We start from the raw sequence: 18,534 nt of genomic DNA, 5'->3' as shown, positions 1-18,534 counted from the left end.
TCACATCCTTAAGGTGCGACCCTTTTCCGGACCCTATGTGAATAAGAGACGTTTTGTGCGCCGGGTTGCCAGTATATAAAAGTTAATCGACAAACAAATTTATATCAATCTTCAAATTGTGAAAGTACTAATAAATTCTCCTACCTTCTTCTTTGTTGAAAGGCTCTCACTCTTCGCCTTGATTGAAACCTCTTTCCCCAAAGCAAGAAAGAAAAAACTGAGGACGAAAATTGATGTTCCAAACTTCCTTAACATCATCTTTAATCTCTGAGTTTTGATAGAAAATAAAATGAAGCACTTAAACATACACAACCCATACACAATTGTTATATAAGTAGTATTATCTGTTTGATACTCATTCTTTGCTTCATATGAAAAAAAGGAAATATTCTTGGATGTTTTTGATTACTTGAAGATAATAACCATCTTTTAATAATCTTCTTGTTTCATTTGCTTTCTAAGATAAAGCATAGATTCTGGCGACTAATTAAATATTGAGCCAACCTTTAGAGATCCTTTAACTCAATACTTTCACTTTCATCACAAAGATATGCCTTTTGATTAAATCAGATAAAGATTGTTATAAAGGGATAAAAAAAATTAAACAAAGAAAAAAAGACTATTTGGACAGAGAGTCTTATGCATATCTCTTAGACTATTTGATCGCTTAACCAGTGTCAATTAATATAGTTTGGTGCAATTGACATCGTCAGTTAGTCAACAATCAGTACAATATATTTAGTGAGACTTGGACTTGAAATCTCTTCTAATCTCAAAAACTCTGCTTTAATCACCAAGTCAAACTTTGTTAAAAATATAAACTACGATGCTGGATCTAAAATCGGATAGTTTCCAATCATTGACACATTTATAGCTACTAAAGACAAAGAGCATGACACTTTTCTCTTATGTCTTTATCTAGACAAAGAGAAAGACAACCAATAAATTATCTCTTCAAAAATCTTGCAAAGAAAGATGAATGAAACATAATCACATAAAGATAAATGAACGTGAAAATATTCATTTCATGTCAACTCCTTGCAAGGATGTTGCTAACAGACTACTAGTATACCTAAGCACAATCGGAGCCAGAATTTAAAGGTTATGGGTTCGGGGTTCTAATTGTTTTAAGTTACTGGACTCTAAATTAATAATTACTACATATTCATAAATTTCATAAGACAAATACAGAAATTGGACCAAAGCTACTTGATTCGGCCGAACCCGTAGTTGAGAGGCTAGCTCTGACGTTGTAAATAAGGGTTAAAAGGATCTGCCAGTTAGCAGCATTAAAAGGCTTGTAGTTTCTACATACTTGTATGACCAGAGAGCTTATACAGTGGGAAATTACGAAGCTACTGAGTAATTACCATATCTGCAAAGAAATCCAGGACAAAGGTGAAAGCAGGTATTAGAGCTACTATCTTAATTATGGGAAGTTGCCCATGACCCAAAACATTAAGAGATAAGATTTCTGGATTACCTCAAGTTACATTTTTGTTTGATGTTTGTAGCCCCATTTGTTCAGTAAGATGTTCCATGTGCTGAGCTCTGTCCCATGCATTTTCTTGTGGCTTAGTTTCAGTAATCTTAATATCTTAAGTCCATCTCCTCTGTCTCGGTAAGAAGTGGGCTTTGGAGAAACTTTGACCAGCAACAGCTGAAGTTGCAATTGCAAATGGCTGGGCAGAAGTGGGTGGAACTTCCTGAAGAGTGACTCGGTTGGAACTTCCACTGTCAAGGGCATTGGATTGGGGTGAACCATCACAAATGACTACACTTTCAGGAAGAATCTTGTTTCATTATCTGCCTGAGCATTGCTTTTGCCGCCTCATTCATTACAGGCTGGTACTTCACAATCTGTCCATCAGCAGGGCTAACAGAAAGATCATCTCAAGGAAAATCTTGTTTAATCCTGCATTTCTTGTTTCCTTCCACCTATTGCTATCATTTTGCTGTTGTACAATCTGTGCCAAGAATTCAGGGGTGATAACAGCTTTTGCCAGGAATTACATCCCTTGCTGTAATGACTCTCACTATAGGAATATTACTTTATAATACGCTTAGATCTCTCACATACATAAGGCTACAACAATTCAGACACACCTACAATGTCAACGCCATGGCAGAAACATCATTTTTATCCACATTTGACACGTCCGGTTATGTGTTTTTGCTTCCTGCAGAAGTGCATGCAAACAAGCACAAAACAAAAAACGCTCTGATGAATAAATTTTTCACATATCTTACACTAATGTTTCAATTATTATAGTTTTCAATTGCAATAGGTCTACAGAAAACCTTTATATATAGTAGCTTTTAATGAGAAAGCAGTAAGCATAAGAAAAAGTTCAAAACAATAATTTCATCAAAGAAACAAAGTAATTATAATTGGAATACAAGACGCCTAATATTTTTCGAACTTTGCAAACCTTTTGAAGGTGGGATTGGAAAAGCAACAAAAGCTTCCATCACATCTCAAGCTCCAACACAAACATGGAAGTCGATTACTCGAAACCATAATTGGCTGGAGAAACAGAGATCCAAAAGTGCAGATTCGACATTATGGAATTCGGAGCAGAGACTGGTTTGGACTCTGGAGTATTGCAACCGATAAATCGCAATTCCCTAATGCGACATGTGAAATGCGATGATATAATCGCAATTGTAGAATGCGACATATAACTCGCAATTGTCACATCCGATATATAAATTGCAATCATCAAACAAACGTAACTTCCAAATGCTTTATAAATACATGCAACTTTAATCTCATATTCACTTCATATCATTACTATGATATTTTCCTGTTTTCTAGCTCTCTGATGCATAAAATTCAATATGAAAATAGGATATATAGCTTAATAGATCGTGACTTGTGAAATGAAAGAACAAAGAGGTTAAAGTATTTAAATAACACTTGCTAAAAGAATGGACTCTAGCACAAAGTCATTACAACACGATAATGAAAGAGTAAAGTAGCCACCTCGTTTAGACTGAACTAATTCAATAGTACCGATAATGACTCTCACTATATGAATATTACCTGATAATATGCTTAGCCCTCTTACATACATAAGGCTACAACAATTCAGACACACCTATTGTTTGATCCAAAAATTTAGATCCGGGTTCAACCAATTAAATTTAAATAAAATAAGATTAATCTTAGATAATATTAATATCCAAAAGACAAGATTATCGATTTTATGATTGATAGTATATATATTTGAGTGGGTGGCAATAAATGTGAGCAATAATAACGATATTTAATGATCCAAAAAGATGGGAGATAGCATTAAATAATAATAAGTAGCAATGAATGGTATTTAAATAAATAAAAATGTATGAGTCACCCGAAAAGGAGTGAGATCTGTGGATATTCTTTGTGATAATGATGAATGATTGATGAGCCTTTGAACACTTAGGTTGTTCTTGGATCAGGTGGAAAAGTTAGACAAGAATCTTAGTAAAAAGGTTGTTACGAGTGGTTTAGACTTCATAGTCACAAGCACTCACAGTATTTTCCCCAAAATGATCCTTACTTGTGACAACCTCCCACTTTTGCATAGGTACCTTGAAATATGTAAGTACAACTGTGAGAATAAAGCCATAGGGTATGGCACGAGTCTTGGTGCCATTTAGAACCCTGTCAAGAAGCTGGATTATAAACCCAGGCCAATTAATCTGCCTCCCACTGTCCAAGCAGTCCATGAGGACCAAATCCATGAATGTGGCAATATGCCTCCTTTCCTGCCTTGGCAACGCACATTTGTTGACAAATTCGAACAACACTTTGTGGGGTGGCTTCATCTCACTTTTGTAAACAGCCTTGGGCTCAAGTTCCTCTTCATTAGCACTGAATTTTCTAGTAATGGCAAGGGGAGTAGGAAGATTTTCTAGGCTTGGCCACTTGAGCTTCTTATAGTCACTGTACCCTTCAGGAGTACACCCAAAATATCTCCCAGCTCCTTTGCATCCTTTCACTACACTGGTGACCCTTACATTTTTTACCTCACAATTCGCCATAAACTCTACAAATTCATTTCTGGCCAACTTGCCATCCATCTGAAGGACCATGTCCTTTCAGCTTGTAATTGTAACTTTTCCAAAAGTAGCACCATTCCTTCCTCCTCCAAGTCCCTGAGGAGTCTGCCTTTCAAGATATTTCTCTTGCCAAACTTGGCTAACTTGTCTTTCTCAACATCAGAATCATCTTCTTCTTCCTCCCAGTTGATACCCAATTTTTTCCTGTATTTTTTAAATATGCAAAATACCTTCAAAATAGCCTATATATGCATATATATAACTATATCTCAAGGTTACATTATTTTTCCTTAATTTTTCAAAGATTTTTAAATCAATTCACTGCCCTATTTTATCAAGAAAAACCCACTAATTATCCCCAAAATTATCATTTTTGTGATTCATTTATTGGAGTCTCATGTTTACACTAAAATATAGCTAAGATATATTTTTTTACAAATTTATTTAGTATTCTTAAGGTTAAAATTGCATAATTGCAATATTATCCATTTTTAGGTTTAAATTCGTCTCATGTTTATAAAATGGGATCTTATATTTTTTAAATTGATAATTATATATTATTTTAGTGCTTTCAATTTGTTTTCAGAAATTTATTTACTATTTTCTATAAATTAAAAGGGGAAAAGGGGTTATTTAACTTGTAGCCAAATTTGGCTTTCAAATTTAGCCTAAAATCAAACAGACCCCAACCCAAATTAAACCAGCCCAATCGCCTAATTAAACCAGCCCAAAGACACAAGCCCAATCCCTAAATCTTCTCGACCCAACCGGATTAAATCTTGGTCGTTGATCAATTTTGATCAACGGCCCAGATTCGTTCTTTCCAAATCAAACCAAACAACCAAACGACCCCCCCAAACCCCACTCATTCCTCACTCAATTGACTCTTATCTCTCTATCTCTATCTCTGGTTCTCTCTAGAACCTTCCCCCTCCCCCTCCGCTCTGATGAGCTTCACTCACCTTCTCCGGCCATTTTCTTGCCTGAATCCATGGTGGTTTCACCACCCACCAGCCTTCTATGGCTCCTCCACGCTTGGTTACCGAAGTCTCATGACCTGACCACGAAGAAGCTGGTGGCCATCTCCGACCTTGCTCCGGCAAGCCATGTCTGTTCGAGCCTGGCCTCGACTCCTCCTACTTAGATCAACGACTATCCAAGCCTTTCTCACCATTTGGGTTCCTCTGAAACCCTAGCTTTTGAGGTTCTTCTGATTTCTTTAGATCTGTTCTAGATCCATGTTTCCCCTAAAACTTTTAAATGACTTCTTGACATTTCTTTCAAAACTATGCTTTCAAAACCCTTATTTTTTTCCGATCTAGGCTTTTGAGTTATTTAGATGTTTCTCTGATTTTCCTTTTTCTCTTGTGTGTTTCTTCTACTATGTTTCTTCTGTTGTGTTCTTTGTGTGTCTCTTCAACTATGTTTCTTCTACTATGTTCTTGTTAAGCTTCTTCTACCATGTTCTTATTAGTTTCCTCTACTATGTTTTTATATGTTTCTCCTACTGTGTTCTTATTAAGTTTCTTCTACTATGCTTCTTTATATGTTTCTCCTACAGTGTTCCTATTAGTTTCTTCTACTAGGTTTCTTATTAGTTTCTTCTACTATGTTTCTTTACTGTGTGTCGCATGTTATTCTTTTACTATGCTTCTCATGAGTTCCTGCTACTGAAAGAGCATGTCAAAGGTCTCAGTTCCTTTCTGAGACCTCTAAACCTGTCTCGATTAGTATCTTTTTTCTTGATTACTTGTCCTCTCATCTCTGCACTCGTTTGACAGTAAAAACCCTAGAATTTGGGGGTTCATCCGAGTTTTGAGACCATTGGCTATATGATTTGCTTGAAATTGTTTGATTCCAGAAACCCTAACTCCTTTAGACCTATTTCGAGTCTCTAAACTGAGTCTTGAAATCTCTGTTTCTTTAAGCGATTCTGATATTTCTACTAAACTCTTCTAAGGTCTTTATGCTGGACCCTTTGTATGCTATTTGATGTTATCATTCTTCTACATGCTGACCTATGTTACTACCATGATCCTACAGGCTATTACCTACTGATTTTGCAATGGCATGACATTTTTTTTGCCCTAAATTCAGCCTGGCATATTTGTGCGCTCTTCATATATGTTGAAATCCCCTCTAAAAATGGCTTTCAATTTTGATTTATTTCAGACTTCCTTTGTATTAGTTTGATTGATTTCTTTCCTTGTCTGTTGACTTCCCTGTTACTCGATTTGAATCAAAAACTTTCCTTAGCTTTTCTGACTTGGTTCATTCATGGGCCAATGATTACAAAAATCTCTGACCCCTTGATTTATTGTATACTGATTGATCCTTACCTTATTTGTTTTAACCGTGTATTTCAAAATTCTTCCCTTAATTAAACCCCTATGTATTACATCTAATTGCCTCATTTGCACAAGATGCTTATTTGATTTCTTTCCTTAAATAACGTTTACCGTTTAAGTCTGAATTACTTAATTAAAGGAAGTCTTGTATTGATTGATTTTTAGTTGATATCCAGTTCCTTAATTTTTTTTCTTACCTTATTTCTGCCTATTTTTTTTATACTATAAATACACGACTCTTTCATTAGCAAAAACAACCATCATTCATAGTCTTTCTGAATTTACACTTACACTCAAAAGTACTCTCTCTTGTTGCTTGTGTTGTAACCTATTTATAAGACCTACTACCTACCTTTCTTTATTTGCTTCTTTGAAAACTGGTATGTCCTGATTTAAGCTTTTTAGCTTCACAACAATGTGTTTGTTTACAGCTTTTGTATCCCTGTCTACTTACTGCTTCTGTGTGGTTCAACGTTACTGATTTCTTTCTGCCTGTTCTATTATGAATCCCAAACCCTTGCCCCCTATGTGTTTAAGCTATGGTTTGAGGCATGGCAATACTACAAGTTATTGTCCATGAATCAAACTCGATCCCTTTGGATCCTAGCCTCTAAATAGTGTGTTCTGGCAGGTTTGAGAGTATGCTAGCATCCTCCATTGCTGAGCATGCTTGAAGCCTGTCCTGGCCTAAGCAATAGGCTCTTCACAATTTCGCTACCCCCTGAACTCCCTATGTGTGTGTTTATTGGTAGTTGTTTCCCTCTCTTTTTCCCCTTTAGTATTTTATTCTGCACTTGCACACTTTCCTAGTCTTTAAGTTTTGCCCCCTTCTTGTAAGCCTTGCCTTGGGACCCTTTGAGTTTCCTCTAAACTTGGACACTTGAGGGCTGGCCCTTCCACACTACACTTGTCCTAATATGATAATACATTTGGGTATGAGCATTGCCCTCTTAGGGAACTTTGACACACTCAAATGGGAGAAAGGCCTTGGATCATGATCTCATTGAGTTGGTTTACCTCATATTTCAGGCATGAAGTCTTAATCAAGCTCTCCTTTGGTTGTACTTTTATTTATATTTTTTGATGTTTTTTTACTTTATTTCGGGCTATAATAATTTGTAATAAACTCTTGGGGATGGCCAGTGAAAAGAGCGGATAATTATGTATGCAAAAAAGGGTAGATACCATGTCTATAGGAATTTTGAATATTCATATAGAAATTATGCCTATAGTTCCTTCTGAATTCTGTATATCCTATATTCATATAGAAATCATGATCATAGGAGTACTATATTCATATAGAAATTATGCCTACAGAATTGTCTAAATCTGCACGTTCAATTGCACCTAGATATCATGTCCATAGGTCTTAAGTAAAATTCAGCGTCTAGATATCATGTTCATATGTTTAAAACAAGTCTTCTGCATTTTTATACCATGCCTACAAGGTTCAAAATCAACTACGCGTAGAAAACATTGTTCACCTCCTTTTTACCTACATCCCGAAAGGGTAGTATATAAGGGAGTTTTTCCAATTAAAGGATAATCGAAACGGGATTATTTTATTTAAAGATTCAGAGTCGCCACTTGGGATAATTTTATGGTATCCCAAGTCACCGGTTCAAATCCTGAATCAAGGAAAAGATTGACTCTGTTTTATAGTCCGCGAACACAGAAATCCGGGTAAGGAATTTTGTTAACCCGGGAGAAGGTATTAGGCATTCCCAAGTTTCGTGGTTCTAGCACGGTCATTCAACTGTTACTTTTGGCTCAATTATTTGATTTTAAAAAAACACTTTAAGACCTATGTGCATTTTAGCTTTAAACCGCTTTTAATTACTTTAAGGAAGATTTCAACGTCATCTAAAACACGTATTTGGACCATGCCACAGGAAATGCACCCGCAGCCCGAGACACATTTTATTTAACATTGCTAAGTTTTGGATTTGGGTCACATGAAATGCACACCCGAGTTTAGGAAAGTAAATTATTAAACTAACGCGCCTAAAGTAATTATGCATTTGCAAATTTGCGAGGGCCATGGAAGTTCGCTAAATGGTGCGCCTCGAATTCTAAAGAGTCGAAGTTAATTATACAAGGGCCATGGATTATGGATTTGGTTTGGCATGGCACGCCTCAAATTATTCCAATAGGGCTTTACTCAACTAAAACAACTACGGATGTTTATGAATATTAACGGCCTAAGTATGCTACTATTGATCCAAACAAATAAAGTAGAAATACATTCTTGGTTTTTTTACCATAAGAATACCATAACATATTCAAAATATGGCAATGACACTTTAATTCGATTTTCTGTGTAATTACTCCATAACATCATACAAATTAATAACAAACAGACGTTCACATGACATTTGGGTACTCAAGGTCACTAATCACAACAAAATCATAAAATAAGTAAACAAATCAATTTACATGTAAAACAAAAGGGAAGGGGAGTAATGGAAAATGGGTAATGAATCAGTCACGAGTAAATTTATCAAAGCAGAAGAAAATCCAAAATAAGAAACTGAACTTTTAAGAGAATCTTTAGCCGCAGTTCTTTCCAATACTTGATTCAATACAAAACCTCCAAAATAAATTTTGAAACAACAGAGAAAGGCTGATGTTGAACCATGAACCCGACCTCAACAAACATATCCCGGACCGGTGACCACAAACAGAAGCGGAGACGAACAATGACCTCAACGCTTACCGGAAAACTCAGATTCGAACCCAACCGTACTCCATATTTATGACCGGAGATCGGAACCTAAGAAATAGGTAGATATGTATTTCAGGTGTTGTTAACGGGAAGAAGCAGAAGCACGATGGTTATGGCTGCTACGCTCAGGCATCGGAGAAGATGAAGAATGGGGACGAGGGTCGTTTCTTTTGTTTGAAGCACTGTTGAAGAAGAAGAAGAAGAAGAAGAAGAGAGCCTCGTTTCTTCTCAAGGGATCTGGGATCTCATTCTTGTGTTCAGCCGATGGTTCAGCGTTGAAAATGAAGGGGAAGCTGATGGGGTGTGGTGGTGTGGGGAAGATGATCCGAAAGGGGGGTGGGTCTATATTGTGCGCAGCTTTTTCAGCTTCCCCCTTCAGCGTTATTTCTTGTCCCTTTTAGATTTTTTTTAAGCATTACTTTATAGGTAGAGTCTAGGTTTAGGTGTATTTTTGTGTATTTTCCCCATTAGTCCCTAGGTCTTTTGTGTATTAGGTCCTTAGGGTCTTTTTATTTTTTTTTATTCCAAAGAACGGCTAGAAGGATCTTTAAGCTTAATGGACTAATCCGAATTGGGCCAAGGACTAGGTTCTAAAACTCTTAAAATTATGATCCAACACCTTAATTGACTCCTTTTAAAATAAGATAAAAATACTACACAATGCAAAGGCTAACATGAAACTATTATATATTTTTTGTATTTTCAAGATTATGTAAAGATAAAAATAAGGTACTATTTTTGTATATATTTTTTATTTAAATTTATGAAAGATACGTAAGCTAATTTGTTTTTTAATTTCCATTTTTATGACGAAAATAAAGTAAAGAAGTCAAAAATAGTCGAAATAGCTATATTAGGCCTAAATTAAATATTTACATGCTAAAATATAAAAAATCTTGGGAAGGGTCAAAAATTACATGTCTACAGCTGCCCCTCTTTGACTGGAAACGCGAAGAGTTTTCGGACAAAGAACGACTAGACAGGTTTTTTGACTGGACCTTTATTTGGGAGAGACTAAAATTGAGAACGGGGGAATGTGACCGAGTCCTGGTATCTGAGCTGCCTACATATCCTTGCCTATAAAAGAATCAGGCCACGTGTAGTTTAGAGGTGAGTGAGATGATGGAGTATGCCGAGATGGAGAGCTGGTCGAGGTGTCGTTCTGCCGAGGTTCCGGTCCGTTGTCCTGTTATTACATCAAAAATCAAAAGATGAAAAGACTAGCTAATCCTGTCAACTACGAGTTACAAGATTCCTATCTATAAGTCTTCTAAAGCTTGATCTTGAGTCTTGAATGGTTCTTCATGCAGACTTCAGATTTGAACCTTGAAGCTTGCTAGTTGTAGGTGCTAGTTCATCCTTCTTCAGCTTTTCGGATCAAGACCAGTTATGCAATACTTGTGACCTCGGCCATGTCTTGAGCAACCCACATCTTTCATCAACTTCTGCATTTGGATTCACTTCTTGCCTTTCTTTTTTTTCTTTTTCTTTATTGTGACTAACTTCCGTTGATCACCTCGGACTATTGACTCGCATTCTTTCCGCGAGCCTCTTTTATTACTGACTTGAGTTGTATTCTAAAGTGAATTCTCTTATTCCAGGTGGATGCCTGACTGCATGAACTTGAACTGTATTCCCGTGCTCTCCAGGTGGGCTCCTGATTGCTGAAACTTGAATGTATTCCCTTGTTCTCCAGGTGGGCTTCTGATTGCTGAAACTTGAATGTATTCCCTTGTTCTCCAGGTGGGCGCCTGATTACTGAACTTGAAATGTATTCCCTTTTTCTCCAGGTAGGTTCCTGATTTCAACAAAATAGACAAAAACAAAGAAAACTTTCTACCCCAATTTGGTAGCTGGGCACATACGTGAGTGTTAACTGAATCATGTTACCAAATATCAGTAAGAACTTGAAATCTGAAACTTGAACAATACTCCCTTGTTCTCCAGGTGGGCGCCTGATTGCTGAACTTGAAATGTATTCCCTTGTTCTCCAGGTGGACGCCTGATTGCTGAACTTGAAATGTATTCCCTTGTTCTCCAGGTAGGCTCCTGATTGCTGAACTTGAAATGTATTCCCTTATTCTCCAGGTGTGCGCCTGATTGTTGAACCTGAAATGTATTCCCTTGTTCTTCAGGTGGGCGCCTGATTGCTTAACTTGAAATGTATTCCCTTGTTCTTCAAGTGGGCGCCTGATTGTTGAACTTGAAATATATTCCCTTGTTCTCCAGGTGGGCGCCTGATTACCAAAACTTGAAATGTATTCCCTTGTTCTTCAGGTGGGCGCCTGATTGCTGAACTTGAAATGTATTCCCTTGTTCTCCATGTGGGCGCCTGATTACCAAAACTTGAAATGTATTCCCTTGTTCTCCAGGTGGGCACCTGATTACCAAAACTTGAAATGTATTCCCTTGTTCATCAGGTGGGCGCCTGATTACTGAACTTGAAATGTATCCCCTTGTTCTCCAGGTGGGCGCCTAATTGCCGAAACTTGAAATGTATCCCTTGTTCTCCAGGTGGGCACCTGATTACCAAAACTTGAAATGCATTCCCTTGTTATTCAAGTAGGCGCCTGATTACTTAACTTGAAATGTATTCTCTTGTTCTTCAGGTGGGCGCCTGATTTCAACAAAAATAGACAAAAACAAAGAAAATTTTCTGCCCCAGTTTGGTGGCTGGGCACATATGTAATTGTAAACTAAATCATGTTTCCACATATCAGTAAGAATTTGAAAGCTAAGACTTGAATTGTAATCCCTTGTTCTCCAGGTGGGCGACTGATTACTAAACTTGAAAATGTATTCTCTTGTTCTCTAGGTGGGCGCCTGATTGCTGAACTTGAAATGTATTCCCTTGTTCTCCCGGTGGGTTCCTAATTTCAACAAAATAGACAAAAACAAAGAAAACTTCTGCCCCAGTTTGCACTAGGAAGATTTGTGAGTTGTTAGCAATATTATAAACCACGTATACTATTGATGAAATGATGAGAGTAAACTAATGACTAGACCAGGATGTGCGTCTCCTATGAGTAAAACTAAAAACTTTGGCTAGCCAATGCGTCTGCTAAAAATAAAACCTAAATGAACCAAACTAGAAAGTGCGTCTCCTAGGGGTGAAACTTGAATGAACCAAACTAGGAAGTATGTCTCCTATGAATGAACTCTCAATTTAGGAAGTGCGTCTCCTAAAAGAATAACTTGAAAGGTATTGATTAGGAAGTGCGTCTCCTATAGGTAACTTCAATGAACTAGACTAGGAAGTGCGTCTCCTGGGGCGAACTTAAATGACTCAAACTAGGAAGTGCGTCTCCTAAGGAAAATCTCAATTTAGGAAGTGCGTCTCCTAAAGAAAAATATAACCCGAAAGACCCAGACTAGGAATTGCGTCTCCTAGGGATGAAACATCAATGACTCAAACTAGGAAGTGCGTTACCTAGGAATGAACTTAAATGAACCAAATAGGAAGTGCGTCTCCTAGTGGTAAAATCTCAATTTAGGAAGTGTGTCTCCTAAATCAAAAAATACAACCCGAAAAACCCAGACTAGGAAGTGCGTCTCCTAGGGGTGAAACATCAATGACTCAAACTAGGAAGTGCGTCTCCTAGGAATGAACTTAAATGAACCAAATAGGAAGTGCGTCTCCTAGTGGTAAAATCTCAATTTAGGAAGTGCATCTCCTACAATAAGATATAACTTGAAAACCCAGACTAGGAGATGTTTTTCCTAGTGGTGATGTGTGATTTTCTCAATAGCCTTTGCGTAAGCAGAATTGGGGCATTACACCTAAATATTTCAACCTTCCAAGATTTGATATGAACATAGCTTTTGTCCTTGTTTCAGACAAAGAAAACTTGTGAGTTTAAACATGGTGGTTGGTTTGTGGCCTTGACTTTGCGGCGATTGCTCCTTCACTTGCCATGATAACTTTGATTTCACCTTGAAAGACATTGCTTGCTTATTGACTAACCAATTTCTCTGTCACAGAAAATACCTCTTCTCTGTTCAGACCCAATACCCTCTATATGTTGAATTGCTCATGAACTTACATTTACCAAACCTTTGTGTTTCACATGAATCCCAAAGCACGTCAATTGCCACCCACTCAGTGCATATGTTGTTCTTTCTTGACTTAAACCGCTGGCCTTGGCCTTGAGGTCTATTACTCCTTCACTTGCCATGATAACTTTGATTTCCGCTTGGAAGACCTTGCTTGTCATTGGTTAACCACTTTCTCTGTCAACCTAATCACAGAGAATACCTTTGATCCGTTCACCCAACATCCTTTATCTGTTGCATTGTTCATGAATTGATATATACCAAATCTTTGTATTTCATATGAATCCCAAAGCATATTGATTGTTAACAACTCGGTGCGCACGTTATTCTTTCTTGACTTATGCCACTTTGATGTGCTAGCCAAATTCTGTTTTGTACAATTGGAATGTTGCTAGCAAATCTTGAAGTCATTTCTCACTTGTTTTGACCAAACAGACTCAGGAAGAGAAAGTAAACAAGACAAAAGGAACAAAGTAAAGGACAAAGGAAAGAGGTGATTCCTAACAAGAAAACTACAAAGTAGAAACCTATCAGATGTGGATACCAACTCTAATGACCATGACATGCACCTGTGGCCTATTCTGTTGAGCAAGTCTGATGTTCAACTCATGTTATATCCCTAAACCGTGAAACTGGGCTTCAATGCTCCGATTACCCAATCTGATTCACAATCCTTATTCAACTTGTAGTGCCCGAAGGGTTTTCACCATCAAACCTCTCTCATTTTTTTCTCAACTTACCGTCGCCTTACGATGCCCGCGAGGGTTTTTACCAATAAGACTCTTTCGTTTTTGATTTCTCTCAGCTTCCGTCGCCTTACGGTGCATGTGAGGGTTTTCACCAATAAGACTCTCTCATTTTCATTATTTTTCTGCTTGGACCAGAGTGTTGCCCCTGATATGAATTAACTCTCCTTGATGGACTTGGCATCTCTCGGAGACTGACCGGAAGGTCTTTCTTTGGATCGTAACGTGGTCTTTTGTATAGGGTTAAAAAGAAAGGATATCAAAGGCTCAAAACAATTCACATGGGTTCAAAATTACAACTTTCGGAATCAGATTTCTTACAAGAAACACGACTTCTGCCCTATTTTCTTTGCTTGGGGACTTTTGAATTTTTATTTTGATGGGACTGAACCGTGAGGCTGCCTACGTATCCTTAAAAGGAATCAGGTCGAACATAGTTCATGTCATAGAAATTGCTTTGTTGTGATCTTTCTTTTCTTTTCTTTTTCCTCTCTTTTTTCATTTTCTTTTCTTTTCTTTACTATTTTTCCATTTTTCCTTCTCTTTTTCTCCCTTTTTCTGTATCACATTTCTAAACTCTGCTTCTGATTCCAAAAGAGGAATATGAAAGAAAATAAATAAAGCTCAAAGGGGTGACAAAGGATAAAGTGTTTAGATAGCAGAATAAAATGTCTTCGTCATTCCAATCTTCAAAGCATGCCAAACACAAACAACACAATTAAACAAACCAAAGAAATCATACGTAATATCTTTTGACTTCATCAGAATTGATAGCCATATCTACACATTTGCCTTCTATATCTGTTAAATACGAAGCACCATTGGACAACACTCTCATTACGATGAACGACCCCTACCAATTTGGGGCAAACTTGCCTTTAGCTTCAACCTGATGTGGCAAGATGCATTTCAATAGTATTTCTTTTTGTTCTATCTACCCCAATTTCACAATTCGAGCTTGAAGTGATCTCAAAATGCCTTTACCTTTTCCCTCAAATGTCCCTATCATCTTCAAAATTGTTTCATTGCTTCATGACTAAACTAACTTTTTAAGACCAGGCTGAGAATTACGAGTGCATGTCATGTCACTAAAGTCAACAGGAAAAGGATTATAAAAGGAAAAGAGAACTAAACAAAAATGACTAAAAATAACAGAAAACAGAAAATTGCATTAGACAGATGGTGAAAGGGTTTGAACAACAAAACAAGCAAACTAAACTAGGCTACAACCCTGGAACAAACCTAGACAACACTAAACGAGTTACTACGAAAAATAAACAAGGCAAAATAAAAGGATAGAAGGGTTTGAATCACAAGACAATATCCGGATTACAACCCTGAAAATAGCCCGGACAACAGAAATGACAACAAAATAAACCACCAAGACACCTCTCCAGCTAGCCAAGAGATGGAGCGTCTTTCCAATTACCAAGCACGAAATCTTAGCCACTGTTTTCCATATCAATATTGCCAAAACCATTAACAACTTCAATATCATTAACTTCAGTCAGTTAGTTCCCAAGAGGGTTCGCATTCTCCCTGTCACTGTCATTGATCACAATTACCCCTTCTTGAATCATTCTTTCTATTTCCCTTTCAAAGAACGACAATATTCAATGTTATGCTCTTGTACATTAGAGTGGTACATGCATCGTACAATAGGATCAAAGCCTTTTGCATATGGGTCTGGAGTATAGCCGAGGAGCGGCTCAATTAGGCCAGAATGCTTTATCTTTTCAAACAAGCTTGTGTAGGACTCCCCAATTGGCGTGAAACTATTTATTTGCCTTTGTTCCCTTCCCTGCCCCTATTTTCTAGGGTTGTTGGGTGCTCTAAAATGTTGTGAAGGCAATAATGCATTATGCGGTACTGGCGCTTGCCATAGGGGGTGACCTGGTGGTTGGACATATGACCAAACATTGTTCGGAGGATAATACTGAGGTGGATTATGTGGAGCTGGGGGACAACTTTGGGGTTGGTGTTGAGGCTGAGTATATTGGTGAGGCGGACCCTTTGGTCCACGTCGTGACTCTGAAACAACTATGGCAAAATCATCATGTTCCTTCTGACCCGGCAAGTTTCCTATGTCGTTCTGAATTGCTTGTGTTGTGGCTTTTAAAGCAGAATAACTCATGATGTTGCTAGACTTCAACCCATCTCCCACCATTTATCCCATTTTTACCACATCACTAAAAGACCTACCCACAACTGTGATCAAATGCCCAAAGTAAGTTGGTTCTTGAGCTTGAAGAAAGTACTCGACCATCTCTTTTTCTTCCATGGGAGGATGGACTCTGGTAGCTTGCTCTCTCCATCTGAGCCCGTATTCCCTAAAGCTTTCATTAGGCTTCTTTTCCATCTTGGCGAGGGACATGCGATCTGGGACAATTTCTATATTGTACTGAAAGTGCCTGGCAAAGGCCTGAGCCATATCATCCCACGTGTACCACCTGCTAGCATCTTGGCGGGTGTACCACTCCAGAGCTGCCCCACTCAGACTTTGACTGAAATACTCCATCAAATAATTTATCTGTCCTACCGACGCCTCTCGTCTTACTGCAGTAGCCTCTCAAATGGGCCACGGGATCTCCATGTCCGTCATATAAATCGAACTTTGGCATCTTAAACCCATCAGGCAGTTAGACGTCAGGAAACAAGCACAAGTCTTTGTAAGCCACACTCATCTGGCTCCCTATCCCTTGCATGTTTCTTAAAGACTGCTCTAAGATTTTCACCTTCCTGGATATCTCATCTTGCTCCACTATCTTAGCAGGCTTTTCAGTTTCACCAGGAGGTTCAAAATGAGGAGAGAGAGAGTATGAATCTGAGACTTTTAAAGTTGGTTCTGGAGCATAGTGTTGGGCATTAGGGACTTTGAACACAACCTCGTTAGAGGATCGAGGAAAAGTAGCTAGGGGAGGAGCTATAAGAGCATGAGTGACCAAAGGAGCGGGATACGGGGTGGTTTTGGAGGGTAGAGTGTGAAAAGGTTGTGGGGTGATATCAGCAATAGTGGGAATCTGGATTTGTAATAGTGGTGGGATAGTTGCAGGGTTTTCAGTGTAGTTAGTGGGGAATGAAAGTGGAGGATGCCCCCTGATCCAAGACTAATACATTTCTTCCATCTGTTGTTTCACCCTTTGGACCTCCTCTTTTAATTCAGACTCCGACTCCACAAACTCCCTTGATGGGTTAACAACTCTTGTGTCCAAGTTTTTGCTAGCCATGGCTACCTTGCCCTTTGACCTTGTGTTGTATGGACGAGTTACCTTAAGAACCACAAACCAACCACCCTTCTGCTATAATGAGGAGAACAAAGAGGAACAAAATGAAGTCATCATGTTAGCGTTAGGGCATTTAACAGCTAAAAATATCACATTTCGTGCAATGCACCTAGCAACAATTAACGGTTCAAGAATGACTTCGAGGGTCACAAGGTCACGGGGCATCATCCCAATTTGTCCATTTGAATCTTCTCTTCTCTTTTCTTTGCTCGCACTTCTTAGCTCGCTCATTTTCCTTCCTTTTGTTTCTTTCTGATTATCGCTCTTTTCTTCCCTCTCATTTCTCACATCCCATGATTTCATCTCCTTTTTTTGGTTGTTTTTTTCCTTTTAATAAATAAAAAAATGACTCGATCGAACTCTATGTAGGTTGCCTACGTATCATGGCGCCGCATGAATCAGACCTTTGCGTAGTTCTGGAAAATCAAGAATAAAGGAAATAAACTAACATTCTCTTTTTTTTTTCTTAATGACTACTCTGATGAGAAAAGAGAAATAAAAGAAGCAAATCTTTTTTTTTTCTTTTCATAAACTTAATGTTCTATAACATATTCTGAACTCAAGCTTAACGAGCATATATATTTTCCTTTTTAAAACAAATACTCTATGGGAAATTATTAAGGAAAAACCCTACAAGAGAAAAATATTTTTTTTCTTTTTTAAGAAGGAAATCTAAAGGCTAAACCAAAGAAAAATATTTTGAATTTTCACTTGATATCCTGAAGAAAAAGATTTCGAAACAAGAAATATAAAAAACTTTTTTTGGATTTGAATTTTTGATTACCTAAGGAAGAAATTCTGAAAATAAACCCAAGAAAAAGTATTGTTGTTTTCTTTTTCTTATATGTACAATGTCATAAAGTTCTAGTAAAAATAAAAATAAAAAACTTTTTTTTCAAGTCATTTTTCATCAATTTTCCAAAGAAAAACCTCAAAAGAATTTTTTTTTGGATTTTTAGAATTAATATCTTAAAAGAAAACTTTTAAAGCGGTACTAAAGAAAATTTTCTTTTTTTTTTTGAATTTTTGGTCTTAATGTACTAAAAGAAAATATAAAAATAAATTTTATTTTGATATTAATTGCCTAAAAGAAAAACAACCTCAAATGATTTTTTTTTTCATTTCTAGAATTAGTATTCTAAAGAAAACTTATAACGAAAATATAAAAAATGCAAAATTTCTTTTCTTTTTTTGTTTTTTTTTGGATTTTTGATTTATTACACATTTTTTCAAATACAAAATAAGAAATACCATAACAAAAGACTCGACATTACTATACTAGCCTATGAGACTCTAATATCACCTAAAAGACTTGGCATTATTATACAAAA

This window comes from Nicotiana tabacum, chromosome 18, assembly GCF_000715075.1.
Source record: "Nicotiana tabacum cultivar K326 chromosome 18, ASM71507v2, whole genome shotgun sequence".
Lineage (NCBI taxonomy): Eukaryota > Viridiplantae > Streptophyta > Magnoliopsida > Solanales > Solanaceae > Nicotiana > Nicotiana tabacum.
Note: the sequence above shows the minus strand (reverse complement) of the source record.